The sequence below is a fragment of the Schistocerca cancellata genome, unplaced genomic scaffold, assembly GCF_023864275.1.
Source record: "Schistocerca cancellata isolate TAMUIC-IGC-003103 unplaced genomic scaffold, iqSchCanc2.1 HiC_scaffold_827, whole genome shotgun sequence".
NCBI classification, from domain to species: domain Eukaryota; kingdom Metazoa; phylum Arthropoda; class Insecta; order Orthoptera; family Acrididae; genus Schistocerca; species Schistocerca cancellata.
The window spans coordinates 1-22,854 of NW_026046838.1; the positions used below are offsets into that span (position 1 = coordinate 1).

The 22,854-nt window shown below is 49.9% G+C and overlaps 35 non-coding genes across 35 annotated transcripts; all 35 read left to right on the top strand.

The window, feature by feature from the left end:
* The first annotated feature begins 335 nt into the window (after positions 1-335).
* Trnan-guu (transfer RNA asparagine (anticodon GUU)) lies at positions 336-409 on the top strand. The gene has a single exon. It is a non-coding gene; the product is annotated as a tRNA-Asn (tRNA).
* Positions 410-1,534: 1,125 nt separating this feature from the next.
* On the top strand, positions 1,535-1,606 carry Trnak-uuu (transfer RNA lysine (anticodon UUU)). The gene has a single exon. It is a non-coding gene; the product is annotated as a tRNA-Lys (tRNA).
* A 333-nt stretch (positions 1,607-1,939) lies between these two features.
* On the top strand, positions 1,940-2,013 carry Trnan-guu (transfer RNA asparagine (anticodon GUU)). The gene has a single exon. It is a non-coding gene; the product is annotated as a tRNA-Asn (tRNA).
* Positions 2,014-2,684: 671 nt separating this feature from the next.
* Positions 2,685-2,756, top strand: Trnak-uuu (transfer RNA lysine (anticodon UUU)). The gene has a single exon. It is a non-coding gene; the product is annotated as a tRNA-Lys (tRNA).
* A 333-nt stretch (positions 2,757-3,089) lies between these two features.
* Trnan-guu (transfer RNA asparagine (anticodon GUU)) lies at positions 3,090-3,163 on the top strand. Its single transcript has one exon. It is a non-coding gene; the product is annotated as a tRNA-Asn (tRNA).
* Positions 3,164-3,834: 671 nt separating this feature from the next.
* On the top strand, positions 3,835-3,906 carry Trnak-uuu (transfer RNA lysine (anticodon UUU)). Its single transcript has one exon. It is a non-coding gene; the product is annotated as a tRNA-Lys (tRNA).
* A 333-nt stretch (positions 3,907-4,239) lies between these two features.
* On the top strand, positions 4,240-4,313 carry Trnan-guu (transfer RNA asparagine (anticodon GUU)). Its single transcript has one exon. It is a non-coding gene; the product is annotated as a tRNA-Asn (tRNA).
* Positions 4,314-4,984: 671 nt separating this feature from the next.
* Positions 4,985-5,056, top strand: Trnak-uuu (transfer RNA lysine (anticodon UUU)). The gene has a single exon. It is a non-coding gene; the product is annotated as a tRNA-Lys (tRNA).
* Positions 5,057-5,389: 333 nt separating this feature from the next.
* Trnan-guu (transfer RNA asparagine (anticodon GUU)) lies at positions 5,390-5,463 on the top strand. The gene has a single exon. It is a non-coding gene; the product is annotated as a tRNA-Asn (tRNA).
* A 671-nt stretch (positions 5,464-6,134) lies between these two features.
* Positions 6,135-6,206, top strand: Trnak-uuu (transfer RNA lysine (anticodon UUU)). Its single transcript has one exon. It is a non-coding gene; the product is annotated as a tRNA-Lys (tRNA).
* Positions 6,207-6,539: 333 nt separating this feature from the next.
* Positions 6,540-6,613, top strand: Trnan-guu (transfer RNA asparagine (anticodon GUU)). Its single transcript has one exon. It is a non-coding gene; the product is annotated as a tRNA-Asn (tRNA).
* Positions 6,614-7,284: 671 nt separating this feature from the next.
* Trnak-uuu (transfer RNA lysine (anticodon UUU)) lies at positions 7,285-7,356 on the top strand. Its single transcript has one exon. It is a non-coding gene; the product is annotated as a tRNA-Lys (tRNA).
* Positions 7,357-7,689: 333 nt separating this feature from the next.
* Positions 7,690-7,763, top strand: Trnan-guu (transfer RNA asparagine (anticodon GUU)). Its single transcript has one exon. It is a non-coding gene; the product is annotated as a tRNA-Asn (tRNA).
* A 671-nt stretch (positions 7,764-8,434) lies between these two features.
* Positions 8,435-8,506, top strand: Trnat-cgu (transfer RNA threonine (anticodon CGU)). The gene has a single exon. It is a non-coding gene; the product is annotated as a tRNA-Thr (tRNA).
* Positions 8,507-8,839: 333 nt separating this feature from the next.
* Positions 8,840-8,913, top strand: Trnan-guu (transfer RNA asparagine (anticodon GUU)). Its single transcript has one exon. It is a non-coding gene; the product is annotated as a tRNA-Asn (tRNA).
* A 671-nt stretch (positions 8,914-9,584) lies between these two features.
* Trnat-cgu (transfer RNA threonine (anticodon CGU)) lies at positions 9,585-9,656 on the top strand. Its single transcript has one exon. It is a non-coding gene; the product is annotated as a tRNA-Thr (tRNA).
* Positions 9,657-9,989: 333 nt separating this feature from the next.
* Positions 9,990-10,063, top strand: Trnan-guu (transfer RNA asparagine (anticodon GUU)). The gene has a single exon. It is a non-coding gene; the product is annotated as a tRNA-Asn (tRNA).
* Positions 10,064-11,190: 1,127 nt separating this feature from the next.
* Positions 11,191-11,262, top strand: Trnak-uuu (transfer RNA lysine (anticodon UUU)). Its single transcript has one exon. It is a non-coding gene; the product is annotated as a tRNA-Lys (tRNA).
* Positions 11,263-11,595: 333 nt separating this feature from the next.
* Trnan-guu (transfer RNA asparagine (anticodon GUU)) lies at positions 11,596-11,669 on the top strand. Its single transcript has one exon. It is a non-coding gene; the product is annotated as a tRNA-Asn (tRNA).
* Positions 11,670-12,796: 1,127 nt separating this feature from the next.
* On the top strand, positions 12,797-12,868 carry Trnak-uuu (transfer RNA lysine (anticodon UUU)). The gene has a single exon. It is a non-coding gene; the product is annotated as a tRNA-Lys (tRNA).
* A 333-nt stretch (positions 12,869-13,201) lies between these two features.
* Trnan-guu (transfer RNA asparagine (anticodon GUU)) lies at positions 13,202-13,275 on the top strand. The gene has a single exon. It is a non-coding gene; the product is annotated as a tRNA-Asn (tRNA).
* A 671-nt stretch (positions 13,276-13,946) lies between these two features.
* Trnat-cgu (transfer RNA threonine (anticodon CGU)) lies at positions 13,947-14,018 on the top strand. Its single transcript has one exon. It is a non-coding gene; the product is annotated as a tRNA-Thr (tRNA).
* Positions 14,019-14,351: 333 nt separating this feature from the next.
* Trnan-guu (transfer RNA asparagine (anticodon GUU)) lies at positions 14,352-14,425 on the top strand. The gene has a single exon. It is a non-coding gene; the product is annotated as a tRNA-Asn (tRNA).
* Positions 14,426-15,096: 671 nt separating this feature from the next.
* Positions 15,097-15,168, top strand: Trnat-cgu (transfer RNA threonine (anticodon CGU)). Its single transcript has one exon. It is a non-coding gene; the product is annotated as a tRNA-Thr (tRNA).
* Positions 15,169-15,501: 333 nt separating this feature from the next.
* Positions 15,502-15,575, top strand: Trnan-guu (transfer RNA asparagine (anticodon GUU)). Its single transcript has one exon. It is a non-coding gene; the product is annotated as a tRNA-Asn (tRNA).
* Positions 15,576-16,704: 1,129 nt separating this feature from the next.
* Trnak-uuu (transfer RNA lysine (anticodon UUU)) lies at positions 16,705-16,776 on the top strand. The gene has a single exon. It is a non-coding gene; the product is annotated as a tRNA-Lys (tRNA).
* Positions 16,777-17,109: 333 nt separating this feature from the next.
* Positions 17,110-17,183, top strand: Trnan-guu (transfer RNA asparagine (anticodon GUU)). Its single transcript has one exon. It is a non-coding gene; the product is annotated as a tRNA-Asn (tRNA).
* A 671-nt stretch (positions 17,184-17,854) lies between these two features.
* Positions 17,855-17,926, top strand: Trnak-uuu (transfer RNA lysine (anticodon UUU)). Its single transcript has one exon. It is a non-coding gene; the product is annotated as a tRNA-Lys (tRNA).
* A 333-nt stretch (positions 17,927-18,259) lies between these two features.
* On the top strand, positions 18,260-18,333 carry Trnan-guu (transfer RNA asparagine (anticodon GUU)). The gene has a single exon. It is a non-coding gene; the product is annotated as a tRNA-Asn (tRNA).
* A 671-nt stretch (positions 18,334-19,004) lies between these two features.
* Trnat-cgu (transfer RNA threonine (anticodon CGU)) lies at positions 19,005-19,076 on the top strand. The gene has a single exon. It is a non-coding gene; the product is annotated as a tRNA-Thr (tRNA).
* A 333-nt stretch (positions 19,077-19,409) lies between these two features.
* Trnan-guu (transfer RNA asparagine (anticodon GUU)) lies at positions 19,410-19,483 on the top strand. Its single transcript has one exon. It is a non-coding gene; the product is annotated as a tRNA-Asn (tRNA).
* A 1,128-nt stretch (positions 19,484-20,611) lies between these two features.
* Positions 20,612-20,683, top strand: Trnak-uuu (transfer RNA lysine (anticodon UUU)). Its single transcript has one exon. It is a non-coding gene; the product is annotated as a tRNA-Lys (tRNA).
* Positions 20,684-21,016: 333 nt separating this feature from the next.
* On the top strand, positions 21,017-21,090 carry Trnan-guu (transfer RNA asparagine (anticodon GUU)). Its single transcript has one exon. It is a non-coding gene; the product is annotated as a tRNA-Asn (tRNA).
* Positions 21,091-22,220: 1,130 nt separating this feature from the next.
* Positions 22,221-22,292, top strand: Trnak-uuu (transfer RNA lysine (anticodon UUU)). The gene has a single exon. It is a non-coding gene; the product is annotated as a tRNA-Lys (tRNA).
* A 333-nt stretch (positions 22,293-22,625) lies between these two features.
* Trnan-guu (transfer RNA asparagine (anticodon GUU)) lies at positions 22,626-22,699 on the top strand. Its single transcript has one exon. It is a non-coding gene; the product is annotated as a tRNA-Asn (tRNA).
* Positions 22,700-22,854: the final 155 nt, after the last annotated feature.

The window sequence follows — 22,854 nt, forward strand, 5'->3', positions numbered from 1 at the left end:
CATTCATTTTTTTAACTTTGCTGCTGAGAGCAGAGCTAGCTCGAGCAGCATCTAACAGATGGCAGTGCACTGAATGAAGGGGAAGTTCTACAACCGATAAAGAGTGCTCTACTTGCATCAGAGGTTTACTGGATGTGTAGGCGGAACACTGTTTTGTATGCATTTTGTAGTATAATGTCATGCTTGGCGATGTCATTCGTTTATGAGCCGCACTACAGTGTGCATGCACGTTATCCATGTGAAGAGGCGTAAGCAGATACTACCACTCTGCGAGGTGCCTGCGAAAAGCATACGACTTGCATTGATAAAGAGAGCAGAAGTGACCGAAAGTCAAGGCCTCCGTGGCGCAATCGGCTAGCGCGTTCGGCTGTTAACCGAAAGGTTGGTGGTTCGAGCCCACCCGGGGGCGAAATCGTTTTAATCGCCACCGAGGTGAGGACGTATGTCCACTTTGATAGAGATACACAGCTAGTGTGACAATTTGGCTGTGTTTGAATGATGCCACCCAGCCTTATACACATTCAGCCACGTGACAGTGGAGGTAAAAACATGGCCCTATGCGGACGTTCTACCGTTTTCCTATTCATTCGGCATGTGTGACACTGCAGTAGAGCGACGACCACTACAAAAGATGTATTATTTACATTTCATTTCGGCGTATACACCGCGAGTGCCATATGACAGGGCCTCTCTCTCGATGTCGATCTGCATTTGGCGTCTCTTAAGTGTCGGTCTGCAGTAGGCCGCTGTTGGCCGAGCGGCGTGCAGTCGCGGACGTTCTACCGTTTTCCTATTCATTCGGCATGTGTGACACTGCAGTAGAGCGACGACCACTACAAAAGATGTATTATTTACATTTCATTTCGGCGTATACACCGCGAGTGCCATATGACAGGGCCTCTCTCTCGATGTCGATCTGCATTTGGCGTCTCTTAAGTGTCGGTCTGCAGTACCTGCCCATGTTAGGCAAAATTTTCTGCCTGACTGATGTAGTACTATCACTGTCAGAGGGTGGTACGGGACTACAAGTCCCACCGCCACACCTCCAAAGTGAATTTCAGTGACGCAGTCACTGCCCTGTGGAAATTACTGCCTCACCAACACAGTTAGACCGCAATAGACCGGTGATGCTGTATTGTAACATATCACCCCGGACTACAAGTCCATTTAAAAAAAAATAAAAAAAAAAAAAAAAGGCCGCTGTTGGCCGAGCGGCGTGCAGTCGCCTTACATGAAGCCCCCAGTGCCACTGTGGACGATGTAGCCAGAGAGAGGAGTCGAAAGGCGCGTTTCACAGTAGAGCCACGCTATCCCACAAGCTGTGCACTAGGTCAAGTTTTGCGCAGACCGCAAACCTTTGGTGGCTTGACGCTCGTCGTCGATCGTAAGGGTGAAACAGTGAAGAGAGTTGGAAAACGGTAAGGTGGACACCTCCAGCAGCATCTGTGTGTCAAATCCGATATCTGGTCGAGGGCTGTAAGATTCAGTATGATGACGTGACAATTCGGGAGTAGCTCACGAAGGCAAAGCTGCGGCCTTCTTAGCTCAGTGGTAGAGCACTGGTCTTTTAAACCAGGGGTCGTGAGTTCGACCCTCACAGAAGGCATTCATTTTTTTAACTTTGCTGCTGAGAGCAGAGCTAGCTCGAGCAGCATCTAACATATGGCAGTGCACTGAATGAAGGGGAAGTTCTACAACCGATAAAGAGTGCTCTACTTGCATCAGAGGTTTACTGGATGTGTAGGCGGAACACTGTTTTGTATGCATTTTGTAGTATAATGTCATGCTTGGCGATGTCATTCGTTTATGAGCCGCACTACAGTGTGCATGCACGTTATCCATGTGAAGAGGCGTAAGCAGATACTACCACTCTGCGAGGTGCCTGCGAAAAGCATACGACTTGCATTGATAAAGAGAGCAGAAGTGACCGAAAGTCAAGGCCTCCGTGGCGCAATCGGCTAGCGCGTTCGGCTGTTAACCGAAAGGTTGGTGGTTCGAGCCCACCCGGGGGCGAAATCGTTTTAATCGCCACCGAGGTGAGGACGTATGTCCACTTTGATAGAGATACACAGCTAGTGTGACAATTTGGCTGTGTTTGAATGATGCCACCCAGCCTTATGCACATTCAGCCACGTGACAGTGGAGGTAAAAACATGGCCCTATGCGGACGTTCTACCGTTTTCCTATTCATTCGGCATGTGTGACACTGCAGTAGAGCGACGACCACTACAAAAGATGTATTATTTACATTTCATTTCGGCGTATACACCGCGAGTGCCATATGACAGGGCCTCTCTCTCGATGTCGATCTGCATTTGGCGTCTCTTAAGTGTCGGTCTGCAGTAGGCCGCTGTTGGCCGAGCGGCGTGCAGTCGCCTTACATGAAGCCCCCAGTGCCACTGTGGACGATGTAGCCAGAGAGAGGAGTCGAAAGGCGCGTTTCACAGTAGAGCCACGCTATCCCACAAGCTGTGCACTAGGTCAAGTTTTGCGCAGACCGCAAACCTTTGGTGGCTTGACGCTCGTCGTCGATCGTAAGGGTGAAACAGTGAAGAGAGTTGGAAAACGGTAAGGTGGACACCTCCAGCAGCATCTGTGTGTCAAATCCGATATCTGGTCGAGGGCTGTAAGATTCAGTATGATGACGTGACAATTCGGGAGTAGCTCACGAAGGCAAAGCTGCGGCCTTCTTAGCTCAGTGGTAGAGCACTGGTCTTTTAAACCAGGGGTCGTGAGTTCGACCCTCACAGAAGGCATTCATTTTTTTAACTTTGCTGCTGAGAGCAGAGCTAGCTCGAGCAGCATCTAACAGATGGCAGTGCACTGAATGAAGGGGAAGTTCTACAACCGATAAAGAGTGCTCTACTTGCATCAGAGGTTTACTGGATGTGTAGGCGGAACACTGTTTTGTATGCATTTTGTAGTATAATGTCATGCTTGGCGATGTCATTCGTTTATGAGCCGCACTACAGTGTGCATGCACGTTATCCATGTGAAGAGGCGTAAGCAGATACTACCACTCTGCGAGGTGCCTGCGAAAAGTATACGACTTGCATTGATAAAGAGAGCAGAAGTGACCGAAAGTCAAGGCCTCCGTGGCGCAATCGGCTAGCGCGTTCGGCTGTTAACCGAAAGGTTGGTGGTTCGAGCCCACCCGGGGGCGAAATCGTTTTAATCGCCACCGAGGTGAGGACGTATGTCCACTTTGATAGAGATACACAGCTAGTGTGACAATTTGGCTGTGTTTGAATGATGCCACCCAGCCTTATACACATTCAGCCACGTGACAGTGGAGGTAACAACATGGCCCTATGCAGACGTTCTACCGTTTTCCTATTCATTCGGCATGTGTGACACTGCAGTAGAGCGACGACCACTACAAAAGATGTATTATTTACATTTCATTTCGGCGTATACACCGCGAGTGCCATATGACAGGGCCTCTCTCTCGATGTCGATCTGCATTTGGCGTCTCTTAAGTGTCGGTCTGCAGTAGGCCGCTGTTGGCCGAGCGGCGTGCAGTCGCCTTACATGAAGCCCCCAGTGCCACTGTGGACGATGTAGCCAGAGAGAGGAGTCGAAAGGCGCGTTTCACAGTAGAGCCACGCTATCCCACAAGCTGTGCACTAGGTCAAGTTTTGCGCAGACCGCAAACCTTTGGTGGCTTGACGCTCGTCGTCGATCGTAAGGGTGAAACAGTGAAGAGAGTTGGAAAACGGTAAGGTGGACACCTCCAGCAGCATCTGTGTGTCAAATCCGATATCTGGTCGAGGGCTGTAAGATTCAGTATGATGACGTGACAATTCGGGAGTAGCTCACGAAGGCAAAGCTGCGGCCTTCTTAGCTCAGTGGTAGAGCACTGGTCTTTTAAACCAGGGGTCGTGAGTTCGACCCTCACAGAAGGCATTCATTTTTTTAACTTTGCTGCTGAGAGCAGAGCTAGCTCGAGCAGCATCTAACAGATGGCAGTGCACTGAATGAAGGGGAAGTTCTACAACCGATAAAGAGTGCTCTACTTGCATCAGAGGTTTACTGGATGTGTAGGCGGAACACTGTTTTGTATGCATTTTGTAGTATAATGTCATGCTTGGCGATGTCATTCGTTTATGAGCCGCACTACAGTGTGCATGCACGTTATCCATGTGAAGAGGCGTAAGCAGATACTACCACTCTGCGAGGTGCCTGCGAAAAGTATACGACTTGCATTGATAAAGAGAGCAGAAGTGACCGAAAGTCAAGGCCTCCGTGGCGCAATCGGCTAGCGCGTTCGGCTGTTAACCGAAAGGTTGGTGGTTCGAGCCCACCCGGGGGCGAAATCGTTTTAATCGCCACCGAGGTGAGGACGTATGTCCACTTTGATAGAGATACACAGCTAGTGTGACAATTTGGCTGTGTTTGAATGATGCCACCCAGCCTTATACACATTCAGCCACGTGACAGTGGAGGTAACAACATGGCCCTATGCAGACGTTCTACCGTTTTCCTATTCATTCGGCATGTGTGACACTGCAGTAGAGCGACGACCACTACAAAAGATGTATTATTTACATTTCATTTCGGCGTATACACCGCGAGTGCCATATGACAGGGCCTCTCTCTCGATGTCGATCTGCATTTGGCGTCTCTTAAGTGTCGGTCTGCAGTAGGCCGCTGTTGGCCGAGCGGCGTGCAGTCGCCTTACATGAAGCCCCCAGTGCCACTGTGGACGATGTAGCCAGAGAGAGGAGTCGAAAGGCGCGTTTCACAGTAGAGCCACGCTATCCCACAAGCTGTGCACTAGGTCAAGTTTTGCGCAGACCGCAAACCTTTGGTGGCTTGACGCTCGTCGTCGATCGTAAGGGTGAAACAGTGAAGAGAGTTGGAAAACGGTAAGGTGGACACCTCCAGCAGCATCTGTGTGTCAAATCCGATATCTGGTCGAGGGCTGTAAGATTCAGTATGATGACGTGACAATTCGGGAGTAGCTCACGAAGGCAAAGCTGCGGCCTTCTTAGCTCAGTGGTAGAGCACTGGTCTTTTAAACCAGGGGTCGTGAGTTCGACCCTCACAGAAGGCATTCATTTTTTTAACTTTGCTGCTGAGAGCAGAGCTAGCTCGAGCAGCATCTAACAGATGGCAGTGCACTGAATGAAGGGGAAGTTCTACAACCGATAAAGAGTGCTCTACTTGCATCAGAGGTTTACTGGATGTGTAGGCGGAACACTGTTTTGTATGCATTTTGTAGTATAATGTCATGCTTGGCGATGTCATTCGTTTATGAGCCGCACTACAGTGTGCATGCACGTTATCCATGTGAAGAGGCGTAAGCAGATACTACCACTCTGCGAGGTGCCTGCGAAAAGTATACGACTTGCATTGATAAAGAGAGCAGAAGTGACCGAAAGTCAAGGCCTCCGTGGCGCAATCGGCTAGCGCGTTCGGCTGTTAACCGAAAGGTTGGTGGTTCGAGCCCACCCGGGGGCGAAATCGTTTTAATCGCCACCGAGGTGAGGACGTATGTCCACTTTGATAGAGATACACAGCTAGTGTGACAATTTGGCTGTGTTTGAATGATGCCACCCAGCCTTATACACATTCAGCCACGTGACAGTGGAGGTAACAACATGGCCCTATGCAGACGTTCTACCGTTTTCCTATTCATTCGGCATGTGTGACACTGCAGTAGAGCGACGACCACTACAAAAGATGTATTATTTACATTTCATTTCGGCGTATACACCGCGAGTGCCATATGACAGGGCCTCTCTCTCGATGTCGATCTGCATTTGGCGTCTCTTAAGTGTCGGTCTGCAGTAGGCCGCTGTTGGCCGAGCGGCGTGCAGTCGCCTTACATGAAGCCCCCAGTGCCACTGTGGACGATGTAGCCAGAGAGAGGAGTCGAAAGGCGCGTTTCACAGTAGAGCCACGCTATCCCACAAGCTGTGCACTAGGTCAAGTTTTGCGCAGACCGCAAACCTTTGGTGGCTTGACGCTCGTCGTCGATCGTAAGGGTGAAACAGTGAAGAGAGTTGGAAAACGGTAAGGTGGACACCTCCAGCAGCATCTGTGTGTCAAATCCGATATCTGGTCGAGGGCTGTAAGATTCAGTATGATGACGTGACAATTCGGGAGTAGCTCACGAAGGCAAAGCTGCGGCCTTCTTAGCTCAGTGGTAGAGCACTGGTCTTTTAAACCAGGGGTCGTGAGTTCGACCCTCACAGAAGGCATTCATTTTTTTAACTTTGCTGCTGAGAGCAGAGCTAGCTCGAGCAGCATCTAACAGATGGCAGTGCACTGAATGAAGGGGAAGTTCTACAACCGATAAAGAGTGCTCTACTTGCATCAGAGGTTTACTGGATGTGTAGGCGGAACACTGTTTTGTATGCATTTTGTAGTATAATGTCATGCTTGGCGATGTCATTCGTTTATGAGCCGCACTACAGTGTGCATGCACGTTATCCATGTGAAGAGGCGTAAGCAGATACTACCACTCTGCGAGGTGCCTGCGAAAAGTATACGACTTGCATTGATAAAGAGAGCAGAAGTGACCGAAAGTCAAGGCCTCCGTGGCGCAATCGGCTAGCGCGTTCGGCTGTTAACCGAAAGGTTGGTGGTTCGAGCCCACCCGGGGGCGAAATCGTTTTAATCGCCACCGAGGTGAGGACGTATGTCCACTTTGATAGAGATACACAGCTAGTGTGACAATTTGGCTGTGTTTGAATGATGCCACCCAGCCTTATACACATTCAGCCACGTGACAGTGGAGGTAACAACATGGCCCTATGCAGACGTTCTACCGTTTTCCTATTCATTCGGCATGTGTGACACTGCAGTAGAGCGACGACCACTACAAAAGATGTATTATTTACATTTCATTTCGGCGTATACACCGCGAGTGCCATATGACAGGGCCTCTCTCTCGATGTCGATCTGCATTTGGCGTCTCTTAAGTGTCGGTCTGCAGTAGGCCGCTGTTGGCCGAGCGGCGTGCAGTCGCCTTACATGAAGCCCCCAGTGCCACTGTGGACGATGTAGCCAGAGAGAGGAGTCGAAAGGCGCGTTTCACAGTAGAGCCACGCTATCCCACAAGCTGTGCACTAGGTCAAGTTTTGCGCAGACCGCAAACCTTTGGTGGCTTGACGCTCGTCGTCGATCGTAAGGGTGAAACAGTGAAGAGAGTTGGAAAACGGTAAGGTGGACACCTCCAGCAGCATCTGTGTGTCAAATCCGATATCTGGTCGAGGGCTGTAAGATTCAGTATGATGACGTGACAATTCGGGAGTAGCTCACGAAGGCAAAGCTGCGGCCTTCTTAGCTCAGTGGTAGAGCACTGGTCTTTTAAACCAGGGGTCGTGAGTTCGACCCTCACAGAAGGCATTCATTTTTTTAACTTTGCTGCTGAGAGCAGAGCTAGCTCGAGCAGCATCTAACAGATGGCAGTGCAGTGAATGAAGGGGAAGTTCTACAACCGATAAAGAGTGCTCTACTTGCATCAGAGGTTTACTGGATGTGTAGGCGGAACACTGTTTTGTATGCATTTTGTAGTATAATGTCATGCTTGGCGATGTCATTCGTTTATGAGCCGCACTACAGTGTGCATGCACGTTATCCATGTGAAGAGGCGTAAGCAGATACTACCACTCTGCGAGGTGCCTGCGAAAAGCATACGACTTGCATTGATAAAGAGAGCAGAAGTGACCGAAAGTCAAGGCCTCCGTGGCGCAATCGGCTAGCGCGTTCGGCTGTTAACCGAAAGGTTGGTGGTTCGAGCCCACCCGGGGGCGAAATCGTTTTAATCGCCACCGAGGTGAGGACGTATGTCCACTTTGATAGAGATACACAGCTAGTGTGACAATTTGGCTGTGTTTGAATGATGCCACCCAGCCTTATGCACATTCAGCCACGTGACAGTGGAGGTAAAAACATGGCCCTATGCGGACGTTCTACCGTTTTCCTATTCATTCGGCATGTGTGACACTGCAGTAGAGCGACGACCACTACAAAAGATGTATTATTTACATTTCATTTCGGCGTATACACCGCGAGTGCCATATGACAGGGCCTCTCTCTCGATGTCGATCTGCATTTGGCGTCTCTTAAGTGTCGGTCTGCAGTAGGCCGCTGTTGGCCGAGCGGCGTGCAGTCGCCTTACATGAAGCCCCCAGTGCCACTGTGGACGATGTAGCCAGAGAGAGGAGTCGAAAGGCGCGTTTCACAGTAGAGCCACGCTATCCCACAAGCTGTGCACTAGGTCAAGTTTTGCGCAGACCGCAAACCTTTGGTGGCTTGACGCTCGTCGTCGATCGTAAGGGTGAAACAGTGAAGAGAGTTGGAAAACGGTAAGGTGGACACCTCCAGCAGCATCTGTGTGTCAAATCCGATATCTGGTCGAGGGCTGTAAGATTCAGTATGATGACGTGACAATTCGGGAGTAGCTCACGAAGGCAAAGCTGCGGCCTTCTTAGCTCAGTGGTAGAGCACTGGTCTCGTAAACCAGGGGTCGTGAGTTCGACCCTCACAGAAGGCATTCATTTTTTTAACTTTGCTGCTGAGAGCAGAGCTAGCTCGAGCAGCATCTAACAGATGGCAGTGCACTGAATGAAGGGGAAGTTCTACAACCGATAAAGAGTGCTCTACTTGCATCAGAGGTTTACTGGATGTGTAGGCGGAACACTGTTTTGTATGCATTTTGTAGTATAATGTCATGCTTGGCGATGTCATTCGTTTATGAGCCCCACTACAGTGTGCATGCACGTTATCCATGTGAAGAGGCGTAAGCAGATACTACCATTCTGCGAGGTGCCTGCGAAAAGTATACGACTTGCATTGATAAAGAGAGCAGAAGTGACCGAAAGTCAAGGCCTCCGTGGCGCAATCGGCTAGCGCGTTCGGCTGTTAACCGAAAGGTTGGTGGTTCGAGCCCACCCGGGGGCGAAATCGTTTTAATCGCCACCGAGGTGAGGACGTATGTCCACTTTGATAGAGATACACAGCTAGTGTGACAATTTGGCTGTGTTTGAATGATGCCACCCAGCCTTATGCACATTCAGCCACGTGACAGTGGAGGTAAAAACATGGCCCTATGCGGACGTTCTACCGTTTTCCTATTCATTCGGCATGTGTGACACTGCAGTAGAGCGACGACCACTACAAAAGATGTATTATTTACATTTCATTTCGGCGTATACACCGCGAGTGCCATATGACAGGGCCTCTCTCTCGATGTCGATCTGCATTTGGCGTCTCTTAAGTGTCGGTCTGCAGTAGGCCGCTGTTGGCCGAGCGGCGTGCAGTCGCCTTACATGAAGCCCCCAGTGCCACTGTGGACGATGTAGCCAGAGAGAGGAGTCGAAAGGCGCGTTTCACAGTAGAGCCACGCTATCCCACAAGCTGTGCACTAGGTCAAGTTTTGCGCAGACCGCAAACCTTTGGTGGCTTGACGCTCGTCGTCGATCGTAAGGGTGAAACAGTGAAGAGAGTTGGAAAACGGTAAGGTGGACACCTCCAGCAGCATCTGTGTGTCAAATCCGATATCTGGTCGAGGGCTGTAAGATTCAGTATGATGACGTGACAATTCGGGAGTAGCTCACGAAGGCAAAGCTGCGGCCTTCTTAGCTCAGTGGTAGAGCACTGGTCTCGTAAACCAGGGGTCGTGAGTTCGACCCTCACAGAAGGCATTCATTTTTTTAACTTTGCTGCTGAGAGCAGAGCTAGCTCGAGCAGCATCTAACAGATGGCAGTGCACTGAATGAAGGGGAAGTTCTACAACCGATAAAGAGTGCTCTACTTGCATCAGAGGTTTACTGGATGTGTAGGCGGAACACTGTTTTGTATGCATTTTGTAGTATAATGTCATGCTTGGCGATGTCATTCGTTTATGAGCCCCACTACAGTGTGCATGCACGTTATCCATGTGAAGAGGCGTAAGCAGATACTACCATTCTGCGAGGTGCCTGCGAAAAGTATACGACTTGCATTGATAAAGAGAGCAGAAGTGACCGAAAGTCAAGGCCTCCGTGGCGCAATCGGCTAGCGCGTTCGGCTGTTAACCGAAAGGTTGGTGGTTCGAGCCCACCCGGGGGCGAAATCGTTTTAATCGCCACCGAGGTGAGGACGTATGTCCACTTTGATAGAGATACACAGCTAGTGTGACAATTTGGCTGTGTTTGAATGATGCCACCCAGCCTTATGCACATTCAGCCACGTGACAGTGGAGGTAAAAACATGGCCCTATGCGGACGTTCTACCGTTTTCCTATTCATTCGGCATGTGTGACACTGCAGTAGAGCGACGACCACTACAAAAGATGTATTATTTACATTTCATTTCGGCGTATACACCGCGAGTGCCATATGACAGGGCCTCTCTCTCGATGTCGATCTGCATTTGGCGTCTCTTAAGTGTCGGTCTGCAGTAGGCCGCTGTTGGCCGAGCGGCGTGCAGTCGCGGACGTTCTACCGTTTTCCTATTCATTCGGCATGTGTGACACTGCAGTAGAGCGACGACCACTACAAAAGATGTATTATTTACATTTCATTTCGGCGTATACACCGCGAGTGCCATATGACAGGGCCTCTCTCTCGATGTCGATCTGCATTTGGCGTCTCTTAAGTGTCGGTCTGCAGTACCTGCCCATGTTAGGCAAAATTTTCTGCCTGACTGATGTAGTACTATCACTGTCAGAGGGTGGTACGGGACTACAAGTCCCACCGCCACACCTCCAAAGTGAATTTCAGTGACGCAGTCACTGCCCTGTGGAAATTACTGCCTCACCAACACAGTTAGACCGCAATAGACCGGTGATGCTGTATTGTAACATATCACCCCGGACTACAAGTCCATTTAAAAAAAAATAAAAAAAAAAAAAAAAAAGGCCGCTGTTGGCCGAGCGGCGTGCAGTCGCCTTACATGAAGCCCCCAGTGCCACTGTGGACGATGTAGCCAGAGAGAGGAGTCGAAAGGCGCGTTTCACAGTAGAGCCACGCTATCCCACAAGCTGTGCACTAGGTCAAGTTTTGCGCAGACCGCAAACCTTTGGTGGCTTGACGCTCGTCGTCGATCGTAAGGGTGAAACAGTGAAGAGAGTTGGAAAACGGTAAGGTGGACACCTCCAGCAGCATCTGTGTGTCAAATCCGATATCTGGTCGAGGGCTGTAAGATTCAGTATGATGACGTGACAATTCGGGAGTAGCTCACGAAGGCAAAGCTGCGGCCTTCTTAGCTCAGTGGTAGAGCACTGGTCTTTTAAACCAGGGGTCGTGAGTTCGACCTTCACAGAAGGCATTCATTTTTTTAACTTTGCTGCTGAGAGCAGAGCTAGCTCGAGCAGCATCTAACATATGGCAGTGCACTGAATGAAGGGGAAGTTCTACAACCGATAAAGAGTGCTCTACTTGCATCAGAGGTTTACTGGATGTGTAGGCGGAACACTGTTTTGTATGCATTTTGTAGTATAATGTCATGCTTGGCGATGTCATTCGTTTATGAGCCGCACTACAGTGTGCATGCACGTTATCCATGTGAAGAGGCGTAAGCAGATACTACCACTCTGCGAGGTGCCTGCGAAAAGCATACGACTTGCATTGATAAACAGAGCAGAAGTGACCGAAAGTCAAGGCCTCCGTGGCGCAATCGGCTAGCGCGTTCGGCTGTTAACCGAAAGGTTGGTGGTTCGAGCCCACCCGGGGGCGAAATCGTTTTAATCGCCACCGAGGTGAGGACGTATGTCCACTTTGATAGAGATACACAGCTAGTGTGACAATTTGGCTGTGTTTGAATGATGCCACCCAGCCTTATACACATTCAGCCACGTGACAGTGGAGGTAAAAACATGGCCCTATGCGGACGTTCTACCGTTTTCCTATTCATTCGGCATGTGTGACACTGCAGTAGAGCGACGACCACTACAAAAGATGTATTATTTACATTTCATTTCGGCGTATACACCGCGAGTGCCATATGACAGGGCCTCTCTCTCGATGTCGATCTGCATTTGGCGTCTCTTAAGTGTCGGTCTGCAGTAGGCCGCTGTTGGCCGAGCGGCGTGCAGTCGCGGACGTTCTACCGTTTTCCTATTCATTCGGCATGTGTGACACTGCAGTAGAGCGACGACCACTACAAAAGATGTATTATTTACATTTCATTTCGGCGTATACACCGCGAGTGCCATATGACAGGGCCTCTCTCTCGATGTCGATCTGCATTTGGCGTCTCTTAAGTGTCGGTCTGCAGTACCTGCCCATGTTAGGCAAAATTTTCTGCCTGACTGATGTAGTACTATCACTGTCAGAGGGTGGTACGGGACTACAAGTCCCACCGCCACACCTCCAAAGTGAATTTCAGTGACGCAGTCACTGCCCTGTGGAAATTACTGCCTCACCAACACAGTTAGACCGCAATAGACCGGTGATGCTGTATTGTAACATATCACCCCGGACTACAAGTCCATTTAAAAAAAAATAAAAAAAAAAAAAAAAAAGGCCGCTGTTGGCCGAGCGGCGTGCAGTCGCCTTACATGAAGCCCCCAGTGCCACTGTGGACGATGTAGCCAGAGAGAGGAGTCGAAAGGCGCGTTTCACAGTAGAGCCACGCTATCCCACAAGCTGTGCACTAGGTCAAGTTTTGCGCAGACCGCAAACCTTTGGTGGCTTGACGCTCGTCGTCGATCGTAAGGGTGAAACAGTGAAGAGAGTTGGAAAACGGTAAGGTGGACACCTCCAGCAGCATCTGTGTGTCAAATCCGATATCTGGTCGAGGGCTGTAAGATTCAGTATGATGACGTGACAATTCGGGAGTAGCTCACGAAGGCAAAGCTGCGGCCTTCTTAGCTCAGTGGTAGAGCACTGGTCTTTTAAACCAGGGGTCGTGAGTTCGACCTTCACAGAAGGCATTCATTTTTTTAACTTTGCTGCTGAGAGCAGAGCTAGCTCGAGCAGCATCTAACATATGGCAGTGCACTGAATGAAGGGGAAGTTCTACAACCGATAAAGAGTGCTCTACTTGCATCAGAGGTTTACTGGATGTGTAGGCGGAACACTGTTTTGTATGCATTTTGTAGTATAATGTCATGCTTGGCGATGTCATTCGTTTATGAGCCGCACTACAGTGTGCATGCACGTTATCCATGTGAAGAGGCGTAAGCAGATACTACCACTCTGCGAGGTGCCTGCGAAAAGCATACGACTTGCATTGATAAACAGAGCAGAAGTGACCGAAAGTCAAGGCCTCCGTGGCGCAATCGGCTAGCGCGTTCGGCTGTTAACCGAAAGGTTGGTGGTTCGAGCCCACCCGGGGGCGAAATCGTTTTAATCGCCACCGAGGTGAGGACGTATGTCCACTTTGATAGAGATACACAGCTAGTGTGACAATTTGGCTGTGTTTGAATGATGCCACCCAGCCTTATACACATTCAGCCACGTGACAGTGGAGGTAAAAACATGGCCCTATGCGGACGTTCTACCGTTTTCCTATTCATTCGGCATGTGTGACACTGCAGTAGAGCGACGACCACTACAAAAGATGTATTATTTACATTTCATTTCGGCGTATACACCGCGAGTGCCATATGACAGGGCCTCTCTCTCGATGTCGATCTGCATTTGGCGTCTCTTAAGTGTCGGTCTGCAGTAGGCCGCTGTTGGCCGAGCGGCGTGCAGTCGCCTTACATGAAGCCCCCAGTGCCACTGTGGACGATGTAGCCAGAGAGAGGAGTCGAAAGGCGCGTTTCACAGTAGAGCCACGCTATCCCACAAGCTGTGCACTAGGTCAAGTTTTGCGCAGACCGCAAACCTTTGGTGGCTTGACGCTCGTCGTCGATCGTAAGGGTGAAACAGTGAAGAGAGTTGGAAAACGGTAAGGTGGACACCTCCAGCAGCATCTGTGTGTCAAATCCGATATCTGGTCGAGGGCTGTAAGATTCAGTATGATGACGTGACAATTCGGGAGTAGCTCACGAAGGCAAAGCTGCGGCCTTCTTAGCTCAGTGGTAGAGCACTGGTCTCGTAAACCAGGGGTCGTGAGTTCGACCCTCACAGAAGGCATTCATTTTTTTAACTTTGCTGCTGAGAGCAGAGCTAGCTCGAGCAGCATCTAACAGATGGCAGTGCACTGAATGAAGGGGAAGTTCTACAACCGATAAAGAGTGCTCTACTTGCATCAGAGGTTTACTGGATGTGTAGGCGGAACACTGTTTTGTATGCATTTTGTAGTATAATGTCATGCTTGGCGATGTCATTCGTTTATGAGCCCCACTACAGTGTGCATGCACGTTATCCATGTGAAGAGGCGTAAGCAGATACTACCATTCTGCGAGGTGCCTGCGAAAAGTATACGACTTGCATTGATAAAGAGAGCAGAAGTGACCGAAAGTCAAGGCCTCCGTGGCGCAATCGGCTAGCGCGTTCGGCTGTTAACCGAAAGGTTGGTGGTTCGAGCCCACCCGGGGGCGAAATCGTTTTAATCGCCACCGAGGTGAGGACGTATGTCCACTTTGATAGAGATACACAGCTAGTGTGACAATTTGGCTGTGTTTGAATGATGCCACCCAGCCTTATGCACATTCAGCCACGTGACAGTGGAGGTAAAAACATGGCCCTATGCGGACGTTCTACCGTTTTCCTATTCATTCGGCATGTGTGACACTGCAGTAGAGCGACGACCACTACAAAAGATGTATTATTTACATTTCATTTCGGCGTATACACCGCGAGTGCCATATGACAGGGCCTCTCTCTCGATGTCGATCTGCATTTGGCGTCTCTTAAGTGTCGGTCTGCAGTAGGCCGCTGTTGGCCGAGCGGCGTGCAGTCGCCTTACATGAAGCCCCCAGTGCCACTGTGGACGATGTAGCCAGAGAGAGGAGTCGAAAGGCGCGTTTCACAGTAGAGCCACGCTATCCCACAAGCTGTGCACTAGGTCAAGTTTTGCGCAGACCGCAAACCTTTGGTGGCTTGACGCTCGTCGTCGATCGTAAGGGTGAAACAGTGAAGAGAGTTGGAAAACGGTAAGGTGGACACCTCCAGCAGCATCTGTGTGTCAAATCCGATATCTGGTCGAGGGCTGTAAGATTCAGTATGATGACGTGACAATTCGGGAGTAGCTCACGAAGGCAAAGCTGCGGCCTTCTTAGCTCAGTGGTAGAGCACTGGTCTCGTAAACCAGGGGTCGTGAGTTCGACCCTCACAGAAGGCATTCATTTTTTTAACTTTGCTGCTGAGAGCAGAGCTAGCTCGAGCAGCATCTAACAGATGGCAGTGCACTGAATGAAGGGGAAGTTCTACAACCGATAAAGAGTGCTCTACTTGCATCAGAGGTTTACTGGATGTGTAGGCGGAACACTGTTTTGTATGCATTTTGTAGTATAATGTCATGCTTGGCGATGTCATTCGTTTATGAGCCCCACTACAGTGTGCATGCACGTTATCCATGTGAAGAGGCGTAAGCAGATACTACCATTCTGCGAGGTGCCTGCGAAAAGTATACGACTTGCATTGATAAAGAGAGCAGAAGTGACCGAAAGTCAAGGCCTCCGTGGCGCAATCGGCTAGCGCGTTCGGCTGTTAACCGAAAGGTTGGTGGTTCGAGCCCACCCGGGGGCGAAATCGTTTTAATCGCCACCGAGGTGAGGACGTATGTCCACTTTGATAGAGATACACAGCTAGTGTGACAATTTGGCTGTGTTTGAATGATGCCACCCAGCCTTATGCACATTCAGCCACGTGACAGTGGAGGTAAAAACATGGCCCTATGCGGACGTTCTACCGTTTTCCTATTCATTCGGCATGTGTGACACTGCAGTAGAGCGACGACCACTACAAAAGATGTATTATTTACATTTCATTTCGGCGTATACACCGCGAGTGCCATATGACAGGGCCTCTCTCTCGATGTCGATCTGCATTTGGCGTCTCTTAAGTGTCGGTCTGCAGTAGGCCGCTGTTGGCCGAGCGGCGTGCAGTCGCGGACGTTCTACCGTTTTCCTATTCATTCGGCATGTGTGACACTGCAGTAGAGCGACGACCACTACAAAAGATGTATTATTTACATTTCATTTCGGCGTATACACCGCGAGTGCCATATGACAGGGCCTCTCTCTCGATGTCGATCTGCATTTGGCGTCTCTTAAGTGTCGGTCTGCAGTACCTGCCCATGTTAGGCAAAATTTTCTGCCTGACTGATGTAGTACTATCACTGTCAGAGGGTGGTACGGGACTACAAGTCCCACCGCCACACCTCCAAAGTGAATTTCAGTGACGCAGTCACTGCCCTGTGGAAATTACTGCCTCACCAACACAGTTAGACCGCAATAGACCGGTGATGCTGTATTGTAACATATCACCCCGGACTACAAGTCCATTTAAAAAAAAATAAAAAAAAAAAAAAAAAAAAGGCCGCTGTTGGCCGAGCGGCGTGCAGTCGCCTTACATGAAGCCCCCAGTGCCACTGTGGACGATGTAGCCAGAGAGAGGAGTCGAAAGGCGCGTTTCACAGTAGAGCCACGCTATCCCACAAGCTGTGCACTAGGTCAAGTTTTGCGCAGACCGCAAACCTTTGGTGGCTTGACGCTCGTCGTCGATCGTAAGGGTGAAACAGTGAAGAGAGTTGGAAAACGGTAAGGTGGACACCTCCAGCAGCATCTGTGTGTCAAATCCGATATCTGGTCGAGGGCTGTAAGATTCAGTATGATGACGTGACAATTCGGGAGTAGCTCACGAAGGCAAAGCTGCGGCCTTCTTAGCTCAGTGGTAGAGCACTGGTCTTTTAAACCAGGGGTCGTGAGTTCGACCTTCACAGAAGGCATTCATTTTTTTAACTTTGCTGCTGAGAGCAGAGCTAGCTCGAGCAGCATCTAACATATGGCAGTGCACTGAATGAAGGGGAAGTTCTACAACCGATAAAGAGTGCTCTACTTGCATCAGAGGTTTACTGGATGTGTAGGCGGAACACTGTTTTGTATGCATTTTGTAGTATAATGTCATGCTTGGCGATGTCATTCGTTTATGAGCCGCACTACAGTGTGCATGCACGTTATCCATGTGAAGAGGCGTAAGCAGATACTACCACTCTGCGAGGTGCCTGCGAAAAGCATACGACTTGCATTGATAAACAGAGCAGAAGTGACCGAAAGTCAAGGCCTCCGTGGCGCAATCGGCTAGCGCGTTCGGCTGTTAACCGAAAGGTTGGTGGTTCGAGCCCACCCGGGGGCGAAATCGTTTTAATCGCCACCGAGGTGAGGACGTATGTCCACTTTGATAGAGATACACAGCTAGTGTGACAATTTGGCTGTGTTTGAATGATGCCACCCAGCCTTATGCACATTCAGCCACGTGACAGTGGAGGTAAAAACATGGCCCTATGCGGACGTTCTACCGTTTTCCTATTCATTCGGCATGTGTGACACTGCAGTAGAGCGACGACCACTACAAAAGATGTATTATTTACATTTCATTTCGGCGTATACACCGCGAGTGCCATATGACAGGGCCTCTCTCTCGATGTCGATCTGCATTTGGCGTCTCTTAAGTGTCGGTCTGCAGTAGGCCGCTGTTGGCCGAGCGGCGTGCAGTCGCCTTACATGAAGCCCCCAGTGCCACTGTGGACGATGTAGCCAGAGAGAGGAGTCGAAAGGCGCGTTTCACAGTAGAGCCACGCTATCCCACAAGCTGTGCACTAGGTCAAGTTTTGCGCAGACCGCAAACCTTTGGTGGCTTGACGCTCGTCGTCGATCGTAAGGGTGAAACAGTGAAGAGAGTTGGAAAACGGTAAGGTGGACACCTCCAGCAGCATCTGTGTGTCAAATCCGATATCTGGTCGAGGGCTGTAAGATTCAGTATGATGACGTGACAATTCGGGAGTAGCTCACGAAGGCAAAGCTGCGGCCTTCTTAGCTCAGTGGTAGAGCACTGGTCTTTTAAACCAGGGGTCGTGAGTTCGACCCTCACAGAAGGCATTCATTTTTTTAACTTTGCTGCTGAGAGCAGAGCTAGCTCGAGCAGCATCTAACAGATGGCAGTGCACTGAATGAAGGGGAAGTTCTACAACCGATAAAGAGTGCTCTACTTGCATCAGAGGTTTACTGGATGTGTAGGCGGAACACTGTTTTGTATGCATTTTGTAGTATAATGTCATGCTTGGCGATGTCATTCGTTTATGAGCCGCACTACAGTGTGCATGCACGTTATCCATGTGAAGAGGCGTAAGCAGATACTACCACTCTGCGAGGTGCCTGCGAAAAGTATACGACTTGCATTGATAAAGAGAGCAGAAGTGACCGAAAGTCAAGGCCTCCGTGGCGCAATCGGCTAGCGCGTTCGGCTGTTAACCGAAAGGTTGGTGGTTCGAGCCCACCCGGGGGCGAAATCGTTTTAATCGCCACCGAGGTGAGGACGTATGTCCACTTTGATAGAGATACACAGCTAGTGTGACAATTTGGCTGTGTTTGAATGATGCCACCCAGCCTTATACACATTCAGCCACGTGACAGTGGAGGTAACAACATGGCCCTATGCAGACGTTCTACCGTTTTCCTATTCATTCGGCATGTGTGACACTGCAGTAGAGCGACGACCACTACAAAAGATGTATTATTTACATTTCATTTCGGCGTATACACCGCGAGTGCCATATGACAGGGCCTCTCTCTCGATGTCGATCTGCATTTGGCGTCTCTTAAGTGTCGGTCTGCAGTAGGCCGCTGTTGGCCGAGCGGCGTGCAGTCGCCTTACATGAAGCCCCCAGTGCCACTGTGGACGATGTAGCCAGAGAGAGGAGTCGAAAGGCGCGTTTCACAGTAGAGCCACGCTATCCCACAAGCTGTGCACTAGGTCAAGTTTTGCGCAGACCGCAAACCTTTGGTGGCTTGACGCTCGTCGTCGATCGTAAGGGTGAAACAGTGAAGAGAGTTGGAAAACGGTAAGGTGGACACCTCCAGCAGCATCTGTGTGTCAAATCCGATATCTGGTCGAGGGCTGTAAGATTCAGTATGATGACGTGACAATTCGGGAGTAGCTCACGAAGGCAAAGCTGCGGCCTTCTTAGCTCAGTGGTAGAGCACTGGTCTCGTAAACCAGGGGTCGTGAGTTCGACCCTCACAGAAGGCATTCATTTTTTTAACTTTGCTGCTGAGAGCAGAGCTAGCTCGAGCAGCATCTAACAGATGGCAGTGCACTGAATGAAGGGGAAGTTCTACAACCGATAAAGAGTGCTCTACTTGCATCAGAGGTTTACTGGATGTGTAGGCGGAACACTGTTTTGTATGCATTTTGTAGTATAATGTCATGCTTGGCGATGTCATTCGTTTATGAGCCCCACTACAGTGTGCATGCACGTTATCCATGTGAAGAGGCGTAAGCAGATACTACCATTCTGCGAGGTGCCTGCGAAAAGTATACGACTTGCATTGATAAAGAGAGCAGAAGTGACCGAAAGTCAAGGCCTCCGTGGCGCAATCGGCTAGCGCGTTCGGCTGTTAACCGAAAGGTTGGTGGTTCGAGCCCACCCGGGGGCGAAATCGTTTTAATCGCCACCGAGGTGAGGACGTATGTCCTCTTTGATAGAGATACACAGCTAGTGTGACAATTTGGCTGTGTTTGAATGATGCCACCCAGCCTTATGCACATTCAGCCACGTGACAGTGGAGGTAAAAACATGGCCCTATGCGGACGTTCTACCGTTTTCCTATTCATTCGGCATGTGTGACACTGCAGTAGAGCGACGACCACTACAAAAGATGTATTATTTACATTTCATTTCGGCGTATACACCGCGAGTGCCATATGACAGGGCCTCTCTCTCGATGTCGATCTGCATTTGGCGTCTCTTAAGTGTCGGTCTGCAGTAGGCCGCTGTTGGCCGAGCGGCGTGCAGTCGCGGACGTTCTACCGTTTTCCTATTCATTCGGCATGTGTGACACTGCAGTAGAGCGACGACCACTACAAAAGATGTATTATTTACATTTCATTTCGGCGTATACACCGCGAGTGCCATATGACAGGGCCTCTCTCTCGATGTCGATCTGCATTTGGCGTCTCTTAAGTGTCGGTCTGCAGTACCTGCCCATGTTAGGCAAAATTTTCTGCCTGACTGATGTAGTACTATCACTGTCAGAGGGTGGTACGGGACTACAAGTCCCACCGCCACACCTCCAAAGTGAATTTCAGTGACGCAGTCACTGCCCTGTGGAAATTACTGCCTCACCAACACAGTTAGACCGCAATAGACCGGTGATGCTGTATTGTAACATATCACCCCGGACTACAAGTCCATTTAAAAAAAAATAAAAAAAAAAAAAAAAAAAGGCCGCTGTTGGCCGAGCGGCGTGCAGTCGCCTTACATGAAGCCCCCAGTGCCACTGTGGACGATGTAGCCAGAGAGAGGAGTCGAAAGGCACGTTTCACAGTAGAGCCACGCTATCCCACAAGCTGTGCACTAGGTCAAGTTTTGCGCAGACCGCAAACCTTTGGTGGCTTGACGCTCGTCGTCGATCGTAAGGGTGAAACAGTGAAGAGAGTTGAAAAACGGTAAGGTGGACACCTCCAGCAGCATCTGTGTGTCAAATCCGATATCTGGTCGAGGGCTGTAAGATTCAGTATGATGACGTGACAATTCGGGAGTAGCTCACGAAGGCAAAGCTGCGGCCTTCTTAGCTCAGTGGTAGAGCACTGGTCTTTTAAACCAGGGGTCGTGAGTTCGACCCTCACAGAAGGCATTCATTTTTTTAACTTTGCTGCTGAGAGCAGAGCTAGCTCGAGCAGCATCTAACAGATGGCAGTGCACTGAATGAAGGGGAAGTTCTACAACCGATAAAGAGTGCTCTACTTGCATCAGAGGTTTACTGGATGTGTAGGCGGAACACTGTTTTGTATGCATTTTGTAGTATAATGTCATGCTTGGCGATGTCATTCGTTTATGAGCCGCACTACAGTGTGCATGCACGTTATCCATGTGAAGAGGCGTAAGCAGATACTACCACTCTGCGAGGTGCCTGCGAAAAGCATACGACTTGCATTGATAAAGAGAGCAGAAGTGACCGAAAGTCAAGGCCTCCGTGGCGCAATCGGCTAGCGCGTTCGGCTGTTAACCGAAAGGTTGGTGGTTCGAGCCCACCCGGGGGCGAAATCGTTTTAATCGCCACCGAGGTGAGGACGTATGTCCACTTTGATAGAGATACACAGCTAGTGTGACAATTTGGCTGTGTTTGAATGATGCCACCCAGCCTTATGCACATTCAGCCACGTGACAGTGGAGGTAAAAACATGGCCCTATGCGGACGTTCTACCGTTTTCCTATTCATTCGGCATGTGTGACACTGCAGTAGAGCGACGACCACTACAAAAGATGTATTATTTACATTTCATTTCGGCGTATACACCGCGAGTGCCATATGACAGGGCCTCTCTCTCGATGTCGATCTGCATTTGGCGTCTCTTAAGTGTCGGTCTGCAGTAGGCCGCTGTTGGCCGAGCGGCGTGCAGTCGCGGACGTTCTACCGTTTTCCTATTCATTCGGCATGTGTGACACTGCAGTAGAGCGACGACCACTACAAAAGATGTATTATTTACATTTCATTTCGGCGTATACACCGCGAGTGCCATATGACAGGGCCTCTCTCTCGATGTCGATCTGCATTTGGCGTCTCTTAAGTGTCGGTCTGCAGTACCTGCCCATGTTAGGCAAAATTTTCTGCCTGACTGATGTAGTACTATCACTGTCAGAGGGTGGTACGGGACTACAAGTCCCACCGCCACACCTCCAAAGTGAATTTCAGTGACGCAGTCACTGCCCTGTGGAAATTACTGCCTCACCAACACAGTTAGACCGCAATAGACCGGTGATGCTGTATTGTAACATATCACCCCGGACTACAAGTCCATTTAAAAAAAAATAAAAAAAAAAAAAAAAAAAAAGGCCGCTGTTGGCCGAGCGGCGTGCAGTCGCCTTACATGAAGCCCCCAGTGCCACTGTGGACGATGTAGCCAGAGAGAGGAGTCGAAAGGCGCGTTTCACAGTAGAGCCACGCTATCCCACAAGCTGTGCACTAGGTCAAGTTTTGCGCAGACCGCAAACCTTTGGTGGCTTGACGCTCGTCGTCGATCGTAAGGGTGAAACAGTGAAGAGAGTTGGAAAACGGTAAGGTGGACACCTCCAGCAGCATCTGTGTGTCAAATCCGATATCTGGTCGAGGGCTGTAAGATTCAGTATGATGACGTGACAATTCGGGAGTAGCTCACGAAGGCAAAGCTGCGGCCTTCTTAGCTCAGTGGTAGAGCACTGGTCTTTTAAACCAGGGGTCGTGAGTTCGACCCTCACAGAAGGCATTCATTTTTTTAACTTTGCTGCTGAGAGCAGAGCTAGCTCGAGCAGCATCTAACAGATGGCAGTGCACTGAATGAAGGGGAAGTTCTACAACCGATAAAGAGTGCTCTACTTGCATCAGAGGTTTACTGGATGTGTAGGCGGAACACTGTTTTGTATGCATTTTGTAGTATAATGTCATGCTTGGCGATGTCATTCGTTTATGAGCCGCACTACAGTGTGCATGCACGTTATCCATGTGAAGAGGCGTAAGCAGATACTACCACTCTGCGAGGTGCCTGCGAAAAGTATACGACTTGCATTGATAAAGAGAGCAGAAGTGACCGAAAGTCAAGGCCTCCGTGGCGCAATCGGCTAGCGCGTTCGGCTGTTAACCGAAAGGTTGGTGGTTCGAGCCCACCCGGGGGCGAAATCGTTTTAATCGCCACCGAGGTGAGGACGTATGTCCACTTTGATAGAGATACACAGCTAGTGTGACAATTTGGCTGTGTTTGAATGATGCCACCCAGCCTTATACACATTCAGCCACGTGACAGTGGAGGTAACAACATGGCCCTATGCAGA